Raw genomic sequence first — 14,124 nt, forward strand, 5'->3', positions numbered from 1 at the left:
AATGAGAGGGTGGGGCCCCTTGTTCAAGACCTGGAGTCAGTGATTAAGGGAACTACCTTTCTTCTATCCCTAAAAGTGGGTAGGAGTGAATTCCATCTTGCACCCCACGTCCCCAGCCATTCACCCAGTCTTACCCCTGAAATGGGAGGCCTATTGAGTCGGCGAACTAGAGCCACCCTCACCCATGCAAATCTAAGGATAATTCTGAATAAACAGGAGTTCATGGTTAGCTCAGGATTAAAATCGAGTTACCTAGGTTATCGAATGAAAAGAAAATCAGTCTCAACAGTAAACGACATTATAAAGTGAGAGTGGTTTTCTTCATGGTCCGATCTTATGCAATACTCATTGCATAGGACGCCCCCACTCACATGTCTCCACATGTACAATTTAGTGATCACATTGTTTATATCCTATACAAAAGTGGGCCGCATCCATAGTGTCCCCAGAATAAGGTACTCAGCCTTATCCTTATACTATAGATCATTTTGACTATATACTTGAACTTGATCCACTCTTATGTCTCTCCATATAGTTCAAGTAATCATACTAGCCAGAGTGTTCTTAGTTTATTGGATTTAGATTAATGATCGTAAAGTTCACTTTAATCAATAACAATCTTTACTAAATAAATAACAATAATAACTTTATTGAAAATAGAATATGTTTTTGTTTACAAACTATGAGTTTTAGAACATAAAACCCAACAATTATTTCATTGGTTTTATTCAAATAATATATGAAAATGAGAATTGAAACAATTAATGTTTTGTTTTACGTCTATTTAATTCGACAAGAATGATCATTTTTTATTCGAAAAAATTTTCCTCTTGTTTTTTAACTCTTTCTAAATTCGAATGTCTTTCCTTCATTTTCCTCTTGTTACGGTCCCATTATCAGCCTTAGCCTTGGTGGTGTAGAAACCACTATCGTATCCTCAGTCGAGACAGCTCGTGCCCTCATGAAAACCCATGATCTTCAAAGTTGCAGTAGACCACAAACTAAATCAGTCAAAAAACTCACTTAGAATTTTCTTGACATTGCCTTTTTACCTTATAGTGATTACTGGCGAGAGATACGCAAAATTTGCATGCTTGAGCTTTTCAATATGAAGAGGGTGTTATCTTACGAACCCATTAGAGAGAAAGAAGTTGGTTTGCTGATTGAATCGATTTCACAATCAGCTTCATGTGGAGTTGTTGTTGATCTTACTAAGTCTACTACTCTCACTACTAGTGTTACTTTTAGAATTGCTTTTGGGAAACCGTTTGAAGGGAATGGATTTTATGAGCTTGTGAATGAACGTGTGGTATTGTTGGGAAGCTATAGTGCTTATGAGTTCCTTCCTATTTCTTTTGTAGGTAAGGCTATTGATTGGTTCAATGGACAAGAAGCTAAACATGAGAGGGTTTCTAATGAGATCCATGCTCTATTTTAAGAAGTGATTGATGAACACCTTTATCTTGAGAGGCCTAAACCAGAACCAGATGATATTATTGATGTGCATCAAAACTATTCTTTTGTAAGCAACTTCTATCCTAAATCTTTAATGGTTTTCCACTAAATTTTTAGTTTAATTTACTAAACTTCCAATCTAGGTTAATAAGTTTTTGAGCGGAACCTTTTTTCTTTTGTCTCTATGTGTCATGCCTTTCTTCATTTCTCTCGCACCCTTCTCACATTTTTTTATTGTATGATGTGCATCAACAGAACATATTTTTAGCAGGAATAGATACAAGTTCAATTATATTAGTCTAGGCAATGGCAGAACTCGCGAAGAACCCAACATTGATGAAGAAAGCTCAAGAAGAAATCAGAAATCATGTTGGAAACGAGGGAAAGGTAACAGAAAGAGACTTAGAAGAACTTCCATATCTGAAAATGATTGTGAAAGAGACAATGAGATTACATCCACCAGCACCTCTTCTCGTTCCAAGAGAAACCATTTCTCATTTCAAAATTGAAGGAGACAATGGTTCAAGTAAATATTTGGGCAATTGGGCGAGACCCCACATATTGGAAAGACCCAGAAAAGTTCCTTCCAGAGAGATTTGTAGAGAGCTCGATTGATTACAAAGGACAACATTTTGAATTCTTGCCGTTTGGGGCTGGTCGAAGGATATGCCCGGGATTGAATATGGGGTGAAAATTGTGGAGTTGGCTTTAGCAAATCTTTTGTACCATTTTGATTGGAAGTTGCCCAATGGGATGAAGGAGGAGGACTTGGACATGGAAGAGAATTCGGGTGTGAGTCTTAACGTCCACAAAAAGTTGCCTCTCGAACTTGTACCGATTTTATACCATCCATGAGTAGTTTTATGGCTTAGACTATTAATGGGTATTTTTATATGTAATATATTAATGCTTAAACTCTTTGTTAATATATATAAGAAAATACTAATGAAATAAATAAATAAATAAAAAGAGAGAAAAATGTGCACGACTCTCACATGCGAGTATGGTCCCAACAGTCCGTTTGCACACCTCTCGAACCCCTTTCCTAGTGATTATCACAGCATTATGATAAATATTATGATCGTTTTCCTACCTCATAACGTATGCGTCCGTATCATCCGTAAAATGGGAGATTCCCTAATGCATGTAACACACCATGAGGCATAAGGTCCCAACATTTTTATTCATTAAATCATGTAAAACAACCCTTCCATTTTTCTTCATATCATTTCATTTTACAACATAGCCTTTAAGGCGTGCATTGGGGTTGAATATTGTATCATTCATATCATACATCATCTTATATTATATCATGCACATAACATATTATAAAATATGTCACAACATGTATTATATCGCCAAACATGTTATACCATATCATACTCCTATCATTTTATAAACATATCATAATCATATCATATCATTAACTAAAGATATCACGGTCACATCATTTCATAAACATTTCACACATACAAAGCATATGACACGTGTAGAATCACGGGACAGGTGTCATCTTAGAAATATCAATTTCTAACCATGCCGATAATAAGACCACTTACTTGATTGGTCTTAGCCGAAGTTTCTATCTAATTCCGAACTGGCTTGCCTTCGTCCCTCGAATGCTTTTTCACTTATATCGAGGTGTTTCACCCTATTAAATATACTCACCTAATTCGAATAACTCAATTCATAATTTAATTTAACTCAATTCAAGTAAATGTGAATAAAACATTTTTTTTGTTTCTTTTTGCTTTTGGAGGAAGGAAGGACGACAGAGGTGCTTAAGATTAGTGCAGTTACCATTATTATTATTATTATTATTTTCGGTTGTTACAAACTGAATCAAATGATGAGAAATGATTCCGGGGGAAAACAAGGTAAGTTTGTCCAAAACTACCAATTTCCAACGGCCATAACTCGTTCATTACTTACGAAATTTGATGATTCTTGGCTGGTTAGATTCATCTCATAGAGATCTTTGAACTTGCTGAAGAAATCGGAACTGCCATGGCTATAACACAAGCATCAAGTGAGGGAAAAAGGGCCACGGCTGGAAATCAAGCGTAGATAGAGGTAGAAGATGGTCCACTTGGATCGTTCCGAATCGTATTCATTCTGAAAGCACAAACAAGTAATAGGTCAAGCTCGTAGCTCCCAACATTTAGGTCATCATCGGAAAGATACCAAGATTAAATAGGGGAGAATGTCACAATCAACCATACGATTGTGACCATGAGAAAGTAGGTTGTGATCACCACACACAAGACAGACAAGGGTCGACCCTCAAGTGGCGCCCATCCGGCCACGTAAGGGGCAAGACTGAAAAGTGCCAGGATGCGATTGAGGAGGACGGTGCATCATCTAATACACCAAGAGTGTGCATTGAAGCTAAGTCGAGGCATACAAAAAGTTCGAGAGAACGAGGCGACATGAGTGTCGAAGACTAGCTCGAAGAGGGCCAGATAAAGTCCTGGGCCATAACCTTAGAAGTCGAGGTTTGGATATGAGTTTCAGCGTGCGGCTCAGAAATTAAGTCGTTGGTATGAAGGATGAAAGTCGACCAAATTTGGTGTGAAACAGATACTTGATGGATTATGCACAAGGTCGTATGTCTGCTCACTAAAATGACCTCTACTTGATGAGGATTGAAAATTCTTCAAAATGTACTATGAGAGAGGCATGGCGTTAGCTCTCACCCCAAGCCTAAGCGAGCTATCCTATGGCACATGAGTGTGTCAGTGTGGACAAACATCATGGAATGAGCATCTTAGATGTCTTTCTTTGAAAAGGGTCTTTCAAGGATAGTATTGGACGGCACATGTGTGCCTATTGCGCCCTAATCCATGTGTCAGAGGTTGGATTATACACCCGCTATTTGGAACGTATGCCGCAAATGGTTTAGCATGGACACAGGAGAGTTCGATACTCGAGTGAACCAGATGGATGGATGTTCAGGATATCCAGATGAGATGATTGACACATGGGTCAATTTCCAACAAATGTGTTCGAACAAGCCAAGATGACCGATGTATCCCAAGACATGGGACGACATCACAATTTATGGATCGTGTTGTTGGGAACCAAGATGATAATAAGAAGCGACGTGATTGTGTCGCACACGATTGAGTAGCACGCATGAACATCGTATGTGGCCGAACAAGCTTAGATTCAGCAACTAACTCCTACACAAAGTTTGTTCCAAACGTCCCCACGAATCTAACCAAACAAGAATCATAAGTTTTGCTTCGCGAGTAGAAATTCGAGCTTGAAAGTTGCATTCTTACCCAAGGTTCTAAGCTCTGTAGTTGTGGTTTATGGGTCATCCTTTTCAAAAATTGGCTCAACAAACTCGTCAATCACGCTTCCCTCCATGAACGTTTCCCTTCAAGATCGTGTCCTAATTCCAAATAAAACGACAGAATCTTCGTTTTTTCTCTTGCCGACGAGTATGGGTCCTTCTCAAAGTTTCATTAATCTACCTAACATTTAATATTTGTGTTTTTTTTTTTTTTTTTGTCTCATTTTTTTTTTTAATTTTTTTTTCTTGATTATATTGTGGTAATTAAGTGAACTAGAACATCAATTTTGCGGATGATATTCTTACCTTCTTCCACTAAGTTATTAAAATCTGACCCAAATAATTGTATTTTGCATCCGAAAATTTTACACTTTACACTGCACTGACACAAAGAAAAATTATTGTGTGTTGACTTAGTTATCTTTTTTTTTTTTTAAGTTGCGTTTGTTTATATTTTAAAAATAGAATCTAACGTACTAAATTCAAAATGACTTTTCTTTCTATCATTTCACTACGTTTGAGATATTTGATCTGACACACTTTGAATTTCGAGTATCAAAGGATCGAGAATAACTCAAACATACTATGCAATACACGAAAATGAAAAAAACATGTAATCGAAAATGAAAGAACATGAAGAGATGGACCACTTTCCAAATGCATTGAGACAGAAGTTGTTGAAGATTATTTTTGTCGTTTATTGGTCTGTTCTATTGTAGCTTGTATCATTCTTTCAGAGGCTATTCCATGAGAACCACCAAGCAATCGAAATTCTGAGATGCGGTTAGATAGGACTAGACTCAATTAATTAGATCTATGAAAATCATACATGTAAATGTATATATTATTTACTAGAAGGTTAAACAAATCTGTTCATGCAAATAAAAACTTTAAAATACAGAAATTATAAAACAAAAATTAAAGTTCGAAACATTATTTTAATTTTTATTTTTCATGGTTAGAGATGATAGTTTGTTGCTTTTACGAAGTGGACGGTCATTTTTTCTTTGCCAGGTAAAAATAATATCAAGAAATTGTGAACTTTTATAGACCATCTTATTTTCTTTTTAAATGATTTTTTTATCTATCATTTTTAAAGACCAAAACTAAAAATTGGAAAATATTTAGTTATTTTCATTTAAATAATATATGAAAATGAAAAATGAAATCCTTAACGTTTTATTTTATATCTATTTAATCTAAAGAAGAATGACCTGTTGTTCTTGAGCTCTTTCTAAATTTCAATGCCTTTCCTTGATTTCCGTCCATGGCTTCCCCTCATCCTCTTCCTATCTCTACTTTTCATCATCCAAAAAAGAAAAGCAGCTACAAATAGAAAAAAGGGTAATTTTCCTCCAAGCCCACCAAAGCTTCCATTAGTAGGAAACTTGCACCAACTTGGAAAGCTACCACACAAATCCCTATGGCACCTCTTTGAGCGTTATTGTCCCGTTATCAATCTCAGTCTATGCCGTATAGAAACCATCATCATATCCTTCGTCGAGACTGTTCGCGCCCTCTTGAAAACCAACGATTTTCAAAGCTGCAACAGACCACAAAAAACCACTTATAATTTTCTTGATATTGGGTTTTCGCCTTACAGTGATTACTAGCGAGAGATACAAACAAAAAAAAAAAAAAATTGTATGTTTGAACTTTTTAGTGTGAAGAGTGTTATTTTACGAACCCATTAAAGAGCACGAAGTTGGCTTGCTTATTGAATCAATTTCACAATCAACTTTTTGTGAAGCTACTGTTGATCTTACTCGTGGCTCTCACTAGTGGTGTTATTTTTAGAATTGCTTTTGAGAAGTTGTTTAAAGTGGATGAATTTAATAAAATTGTGAGTGAAGTTGAGTTCCGTTGGGAAGCTAGTGCTTCTGAATTTTTTCCTATTCCTTTTGTGGGGAAGGTAGTTGATTGGTTTAATGGCCGAAAAGCTAGACTCGAGAGGGTTTTTAATGAGATGAATGTTCTGTTCCAAGAGGTGATTGATGAACATCTTCATCCAGCGAGGCCTAAGCCAAATCAAGATGATATCATTGATGTGTTTTTGGCAATAAGTAAAAAGCAAGTTGAATCTTACACCGTTATCATTACACAACCGTTATCATTACACATGAAAGCATAAAGCCTTTCTTTTTGTAAGCAACTTCTATGCCTAAACTTGGATGGTTTTTAGGCTTAAATTTTAGTTTAATTTTTAAACTAGTTATTGAGCATTTTTGGCTTTTATCTCTATGCTCATGCATCCTTAGTTAACTTATAACCATCTAACATTTTCCTATTATATGATGTGGATCAACATAATATAATTTTTGCAGGATTATGAACTAATAGTTTGGGCACTTGCAGAACTAGTGAAAAATCCAAAATCAATAAAGAAAGTTCAAGAAGAAATCAGAAATCATATGGGAAACAAAGGAAAGTTTAGAGAGAGACAGAACATCTTCCATATTTTAAAATGATAGTGAAAGAGACACTAACACTACATCCACCCCTGCCCCTTCTTATTCTAAGAGAAACCATTTCTCATTTCAAAATTGAAGGCTATGATTTTTACCCAAAAACGATAGTTCAAGTGAAAGTTTGGGCAATTGGACATGACCCCACATATTGGAAAGACCCAGAAGAGTGTTGAGTCAATTTTAGATTATTTCAACAAAGACCTATTCTCTGGGTTTAGAACAGGTCAATTTCTGTTAGCTATTTTCTTGTTATTAGTGGAGCTAGTTGAGTGGTATTTACGTTTTTTCTGCAGTTTTATGTATATAAAGACAGATCATTCTAGTGCCAGTATCTGAAATTTACATTTATCATTTGGTATCAGAGCCAAAGCAAAACAAAGTGATCCAAGAGAGAAAATGAGTGACGACAAAACACTCACCAAGATTCTAAAGTTTGATGGTCACTATGACCATTGGAGTGAACGGATGGAAAACCTCTTGCGTGCCAAGGGTTTGTGGAGTCTATTGGAAGAGGGTTACACCGAACCGGCAGAGAGAATCGAAGTGACTGCAGCGCAGAAAAGGAATCTTGAGGAGCTCAAGATGAAGGACCATCAAGTGAAGCACTACTTGTTTCAGGCAATTGATCGGGTTGTGTTTGAACAGATCTTGAATCGCAAAACATCCAAGATCATTTGGGATTCGATGAAGAAAAAGTTTGGAGGCAACGAAAGGGTGAAGCGGTCTCTTTTCAAAACCTTAAGTGAGGTTCTTGAAATGAAGAATGAAGAAAACATCGATGATTATTTTGGAAGAGTAATGGCTGTCTCCAACAAGATGAGAAGCAACGGAGAAGACATGTCAGATTCGAAGATTGTTAAGAAAATACTTCGAACTCTGACTGAAAAATTCACATATGTGGTGGTATCCATCGAGGAGTCAAAAGACACAGGAAAGATGACGATTGACGAACTGCAAAGCTCTCTATCTGTGCATGAAAAGAAATTTAAGAAGATCAGTCATGAAGAAGATGATCAAGCTCTCAATGTCAGAGGTAGTCTCAATGTTAGAGGCAGAGGCAGAGGATCATACAGAGGTTGAGGCAGGGGCAGAGGACGCTCATTCAATAAAGCAACAATCGAGTGTTACAACTGCCACCAACTTGGACATTTCCAATATGAATGTCCAAATGGGAATGGAGCACATTTTGCACAAATCGAAGAAAAGGATGAAGTTCTTCTCATGACCTATGTGGAGCTTCAAGGCACTAAAAGATGAGAGGTGTGGTTCGTGGATTCTGGGTGTTCAAACCATGTGTGGAGAAAGAGGTATGTTCTCAAGCTTGGACACTATCTTCACACATAATGTCAAGCTTGGGAATAATCACAAACTGATTGTTGGTGGGAAAGGAGTAGTGAAAATAATGCTTAAGGGAATAAGCTATGTGATCAACGATGTGTATTATATTCCGGAATTGAAGAACAACCTGCTTAGTGTTGGACAACTTCAAGAAAGGGGTTTAGACGTGCAATTCAAAGGAGGAGATCGAAACACATGCAGCATCTTTCATCCCTCAAGAGGAAAATAGCAGAGGAGTAGATCGAAACACATGCAGCATCTTTCATCCCTCAAGAGGAAAATAGCAGAATCTGTTATGAGTGCTAACAGGATGTTTATCCTGTTGGGTGAATCAAATGACAAAACAAAGGAAAGATGTCTGCCGGTTGATATCTCAGACAAGGCAGAGTTGTGGCACCATCGATATGGGCATCTCAGCTACAAGGGACTTCACACATTATGCAATAAAGAGATGGTTGTGGGTTTACCTGAAATTGAAGATGTGAAAACCATCTGAGAGGCGTGTGTCAAAGGGAAACACCACTGTGTTCCATTTCCGAAGCAGATCAAGTGGAGAGCCACTGAAAGATTGCAGCTTATCCACTCTTATCTCTATGGTCCGATCAATCCACCATCAAAAAGTCAAATTGTTGGATCAAAATGATATTTAGTAATAAATCATAGTTTACCATATATATTATATTTGATATTTTATTATAGGGCAAATATCTAATATTTGCCTTATTACCACATGTATCTTTCCATTTATTGTATTTTAATTTATTACTATTTCCATATCCTTGTAATTTTTTTGATAATATATAAGATAACTTTCGCACCATTTAGGTGTGGTGGATTAATCAAACATTATTATGGTATCAGAGTCATTTTGGTTTACCAACCCGAATCCTTCCTTTTCAATGGCTTTTGAAATCTTCTACTGTTCTTCTCCACCACCACTGCTGGCTTTGACGCCGCAGGGGCAATCGTCATGGCTGCCACGTGTAGAGCCGATTGATTACTCTTCGGCTCCACCCTTTTGACCTCCAAATCATCCTTCGTCATACTCTGTACATACAACCTCACCTTATCCAAACATAGCCTCTTTCCTTTTCTTCTCAATTTTCCCTTAATCCTTCATCCTTGACAGAAGCCCTAATCTTAGGATCTTCATCAGCGTTCTCTTCGGAAATATACAGAATCTCGATAAGCCCATCGACTTTATGCAGAGATTTACCTTTGGAATCTGGGCGCCGCACTGGCCTCTTCACCAACCAAGTTGTCGCCGCCCTTCTCGCCAAAATTGGCTCTTTCGCCCAATGTGGCGACTCTTCCGGCTTCAACATTGTCTTTGTCCCTTGCTCTAAGTTTCCCCTTCTACTTCTTGGGGCTAGACATATTCTCACCAGAGCCAAGGCAGCATCGTCGCTAAGCGACAATCCCTCTTCATGGGTTAGACATATTCTCGCCGAAGCCAAGGCAGCATCGCCGCTGAGCGGCGATCCCTCTGCAATTTTCGATGGCCAAGAAAGTGTTTCTCTACGCCTCCTCTAAACCAGGTTGTTGACATCTTCACGAAAAGTGTTTCTCAACCTCTTTGAATTTTTCAGATCCAAGCTTCACGTTCGTTCAAATCCGACGCTCAGCTTGCGGTGGGATGTTAAGGATATTTAGTAATAAATTATAGTTTACCATATATATTATATTTGATATTTTATTATATGGCAAATATCTAATATTTGCCTTATTACCACATGTATCTTTCCATTTATTGTTATTTCAATTTATTACTATTTCCATATCCTTGTAATTTATTTGATTATAAATAAGATAATTTTGCACCATTTAGGTGCGGTGGATTAATCAAACATTCTTAGATATGGCAACCCGAGAGGGGTGAATAAGGTTTCAACAATATAATTATTAATTTTTTTTAAATAACAATAAAACTTAACAATAACTTACAATTTAAATAGGAAAAGGGTTAGAAAATATAACACAGTAGTTTTATAGTGGTTCAGTCAAACTCGACCTACTCCACTCCCACGCGCCTTTTTGGAATTTGAATAAACCTTTCTTTACTCTTTCTTCGGATGAGAGCCCAACCGCTACACCGCTCTTTTTACAAGTTCAAGAGCAAACTCAATCCTTTCCACAACTCAGGATCAAACCGGTACAATTGTCTAAAACTTTATAGAAACACACCACACACCACAATTCTAGATATACAATTTTCTCACACTACAATAGACATCTCTCTCAGAATAAGATAAACAAGAAATAAAATTAGAAACTTGAGAGGGAGCAACAATGGAGGTTTTTTAAAAAAAAGTTTAGATCGACGAAACTATGAAAGTTATGTATTGTGAAATATTCTGTGTTGTGTTCGGAAAAATATAAAAAGGTGATGAGTTTGATGGGTTTAAATGGTGATTAAGTTGTAAAAATAGGAATTCATACGGACCAATAAAACGTGAACTCTACCACGAAAAATAATATTTATTTATTTTTAAATTTATCGTAAAAAATTATAGACCACATGTTTCATTTAAATATATATATTTATTATTTTAAATAAATATTAAAAACATTTTAAATTCATTTTTATTATATATATCATTATTTTTTGGTACCCTAAGAATAATATTAAGAAATGGTGGAATTTTATAGACCATCATATTTTCTTTTTAAATAAATTTTTTATCTACCGTTTCTTAAGACCACCACTAAAAATTTGAAAACATTTCATTGTTTTCTTTCAAATAATATACGAAAATGAGAATTGAAACAATTAACGTTTTGTTTTACGTCTATTTAATCTAAAGAAGAATGACCATTTTTAATTTGTAATATTTTTTTTTCTCTCCTTCTTGAACTCTTTCAAAATTTTAATGTATTTCCTTCATTTCCATCCATGGCTTCCCCTCATCCTCTTCCTATCTCTACTTTTTATCATCCAAAAAAGAAAAGCAGCTAGGAAAAACGGTAATTTTCCTCCAAGCCCACCAAAGCTTCCATTCATAGGAAACTTGCACCAACTTGGAAAGCTCCCACACAAATCTCTATGGCACCTCTCTCACCTTTACGATTCCATTATCAGCCTCAGTCTATGCCGTATAGAAACCATCATCATATCCTCCGCCGAGATCGCTCGTGCCCTCTTGAAAACCAACGATTTTCAAAGCTGCAACAGACCACAAACTGATGTTACAAAAAAACTCACTTACAATTTTTTTGATATTGAGTTTTCACCTTACAGTGATTACTGGCGAGACATACGTAAAATTTGTATGCTTGAACTTTTTAGTATAAAGAGGGTGTTATCTTACGAACCCGTTAGAGAGCAAGAAGTTGGTTTGCTTATTGAATCAATTTCACAATCAGCTTCTTGTGAAGCTACTATTGATCTTACTCAGAAATCGATTGCTCTCACTATTGGTGTTATTTTTCGAATTGCTTTTGGGAAGTTGTTTAAAGTGGATGGATTTAATGAAATTGCAAGTGAAGTTGAGGTTCTGAGTTTTTTCCTATTCCTTTTGTGGGGAAGGTAATTGATTGGTTTAGTGGCCGAAAAGCTAGACTTGAGAAGGTTTTAAATAAGACGAATGTTCTGTTCCAAGAGGTGATTGATGAACATATTCATTCTGCGAGTCCTAAGCCAAAGCAATATGATATCATTGATGTTCTTTTGGCTATCAATAAAAAACAAGTTGAGTCTTGCAATGTTGTCATTACACATGAAAGCATCAAAGCCATTCTTTTTGTAAGCAACTTCTATGCCTAAACTTTAATGATTTCTTTTTGTAAGCAACTTCTATGCCTAAACTTCAATGATTTTTAAGTTTATGTTTTAGTTTAGTTTTTAAACTTTTAATTTCGTATTGATTAGTTATCGAGTTTTTTTGGCTTTTATCTCTATCCTCATGCCTTCTTTATAACTCTTAGCCTTCTAACATTTTTCTATTGTATGACGTGCATCTACGGAACATAATTTTGCAGGATTATCCACTAGTTCAGTTACTATAGTTTGGGTAATGGCAGAACTAACGAAAAATCCGAAATGGATGAAGAAAGCTCAAGAAGAAATCAGAAATCATGTGGGAAACCAAGGAAAGGTAATAGAGAGAGACCTAAAAGAGCTTCCATATTTAAAAATGATAGTGAAAGAGTCACCAAGACTACACCCACGGGTACCCCTTCTTATTCCAAGAGAAATCATCTCCCATTTCAAAATTGAAGGCTACGATTTTTATCCAAAAACAATGGTTCAAGTGGACGTTTGGGCAATTGGACGAGACCCCACATGCTGGACAGACCCAGAAGAGTTCATTCCAGAGAGATTTTCAGAGAGCTCGATTGATTACAAATGACAACATTTTGAGTTTTTGCCATTTGGGGGTGGTCCGTGGATGTGCCGAGGGTTAAATATAGGGGGTGAAAATTGTGGAGTTAACTTTAGCAAATCTTTTTTACCATTTTGATTGGAAGCTGCCAAATGAGATAGAGGAGGAATTGGACATGGAAGAGAATTCAGGTTTGAGTCTCACCCTCCCAAAAAAGTTGCCTCTCAAACTTGGCTTTCCTTCCCTGGCTTGGACCTGGAAGAGAATTCTAAATTCGAATGTCTTTCCTTCCTTTCCCTCCCTTTCCCTCCCTGGCTTCTCCTCATCCTCTTCCTCTCTTTACTCTTCATCATCCTCAAACAGAAAGTAGCCGCAAATATAAAGAAGGGCAACTTTCCCCCAAGCCCTCCAAAACTTCCAATCATAGGAAAAATGCATCAACTTGGCAAGCTCCCACACAAATCCCTGTGGCGCCTCTCCCAGTGTTACGGTCTCATTATCAGCTTCAGTCTTGGCAGTGTAGAAACCATCATCGTACTCTCTGTCGAGATAGCTCGTACTCTCATGAAAATTCACGATCTTCAAAGTTGCAGCAGACCACAAACTCAATCAGTTAAAAAACTCACTTACAATTTTCTTGACATTGCGTTTTCACCTTATAGTGATTACTGGAGAGAGATACGTAAAATTTGGATACTTGAGCTTTTCAATATGAAGAGCGTGTTATCTTATGAACCCATTAGAGAGCAAGAAGTTTGTTTGCTTGCTGATTGAATCGATTTCACAATCAGCTTCTTGTGGAATTGTTGTTGATCTTACTGAGAAGTCCACTACTCTCACTACTGATATTATTTTTAGAATTGCTTTTGGAAACCGTTTGAAGGGGATGGATTTTATGAGCTTGTGAATGAAGCTGTGGCATTGTTGGGGAGCTATAGTGCTTCTGAGTTCCTTCCTATTCCTTTTGTAGGTAAGGCCATTGATTGGTTAAATGGACGAGAAGCTAGACTTGAGATAGTTTCTAATGAGATCCATGCTGTGTTTCAAGAAGTGATTGATGAACACCTTCATCCTGATAAGCCTAAACCAAAACAAGATGATATTACTGATGTGCTTTTGGCTATCCCAAGCAAACATTAAACCTATTCTTTTGGTAAGCAACTTCTATCCCAAATCTTTAAAGGTTTTTGAGCTAATTTTTTAGTTTAATTTTTAAACTTTGAATCGGGTGGTTAATTAGTTT

At 36.6% G+C, this 14,124-nt stretch overlaps 1 pseudogene; it reads left to right on the forward strand.

Annotated features, from left to right (window-relative positions):
- Nucleotides 1-11,429: 11,429 nt before the first annotated feature.
- LOC111802071 (cytochrome P450 71B34 pseudogene) lies at nt 11,430-14,021 on the forward strand (annotated as a pseudogene).
- The last annotated feature ends 103 nt before the right edge of the window (nt 14,022-14,124 follow it).

The sequence above is a fragment of the Cucurbita pepo genome, chromosome 9 (assembly GCF_057944985.1).
Source record: "Cucurbita pepo subsp. pepo isolate OVF chromosome 9, ASM5794498v1, whole genome shotgun sequence".
Classification (NCBI taxonomy): Eukaryota; Viridiplantae; Streptophyta; class Magnoliopsida; order Cucurbitales; family Cucurbitaceae; genus Cucurbita; species Cucurbita pepo.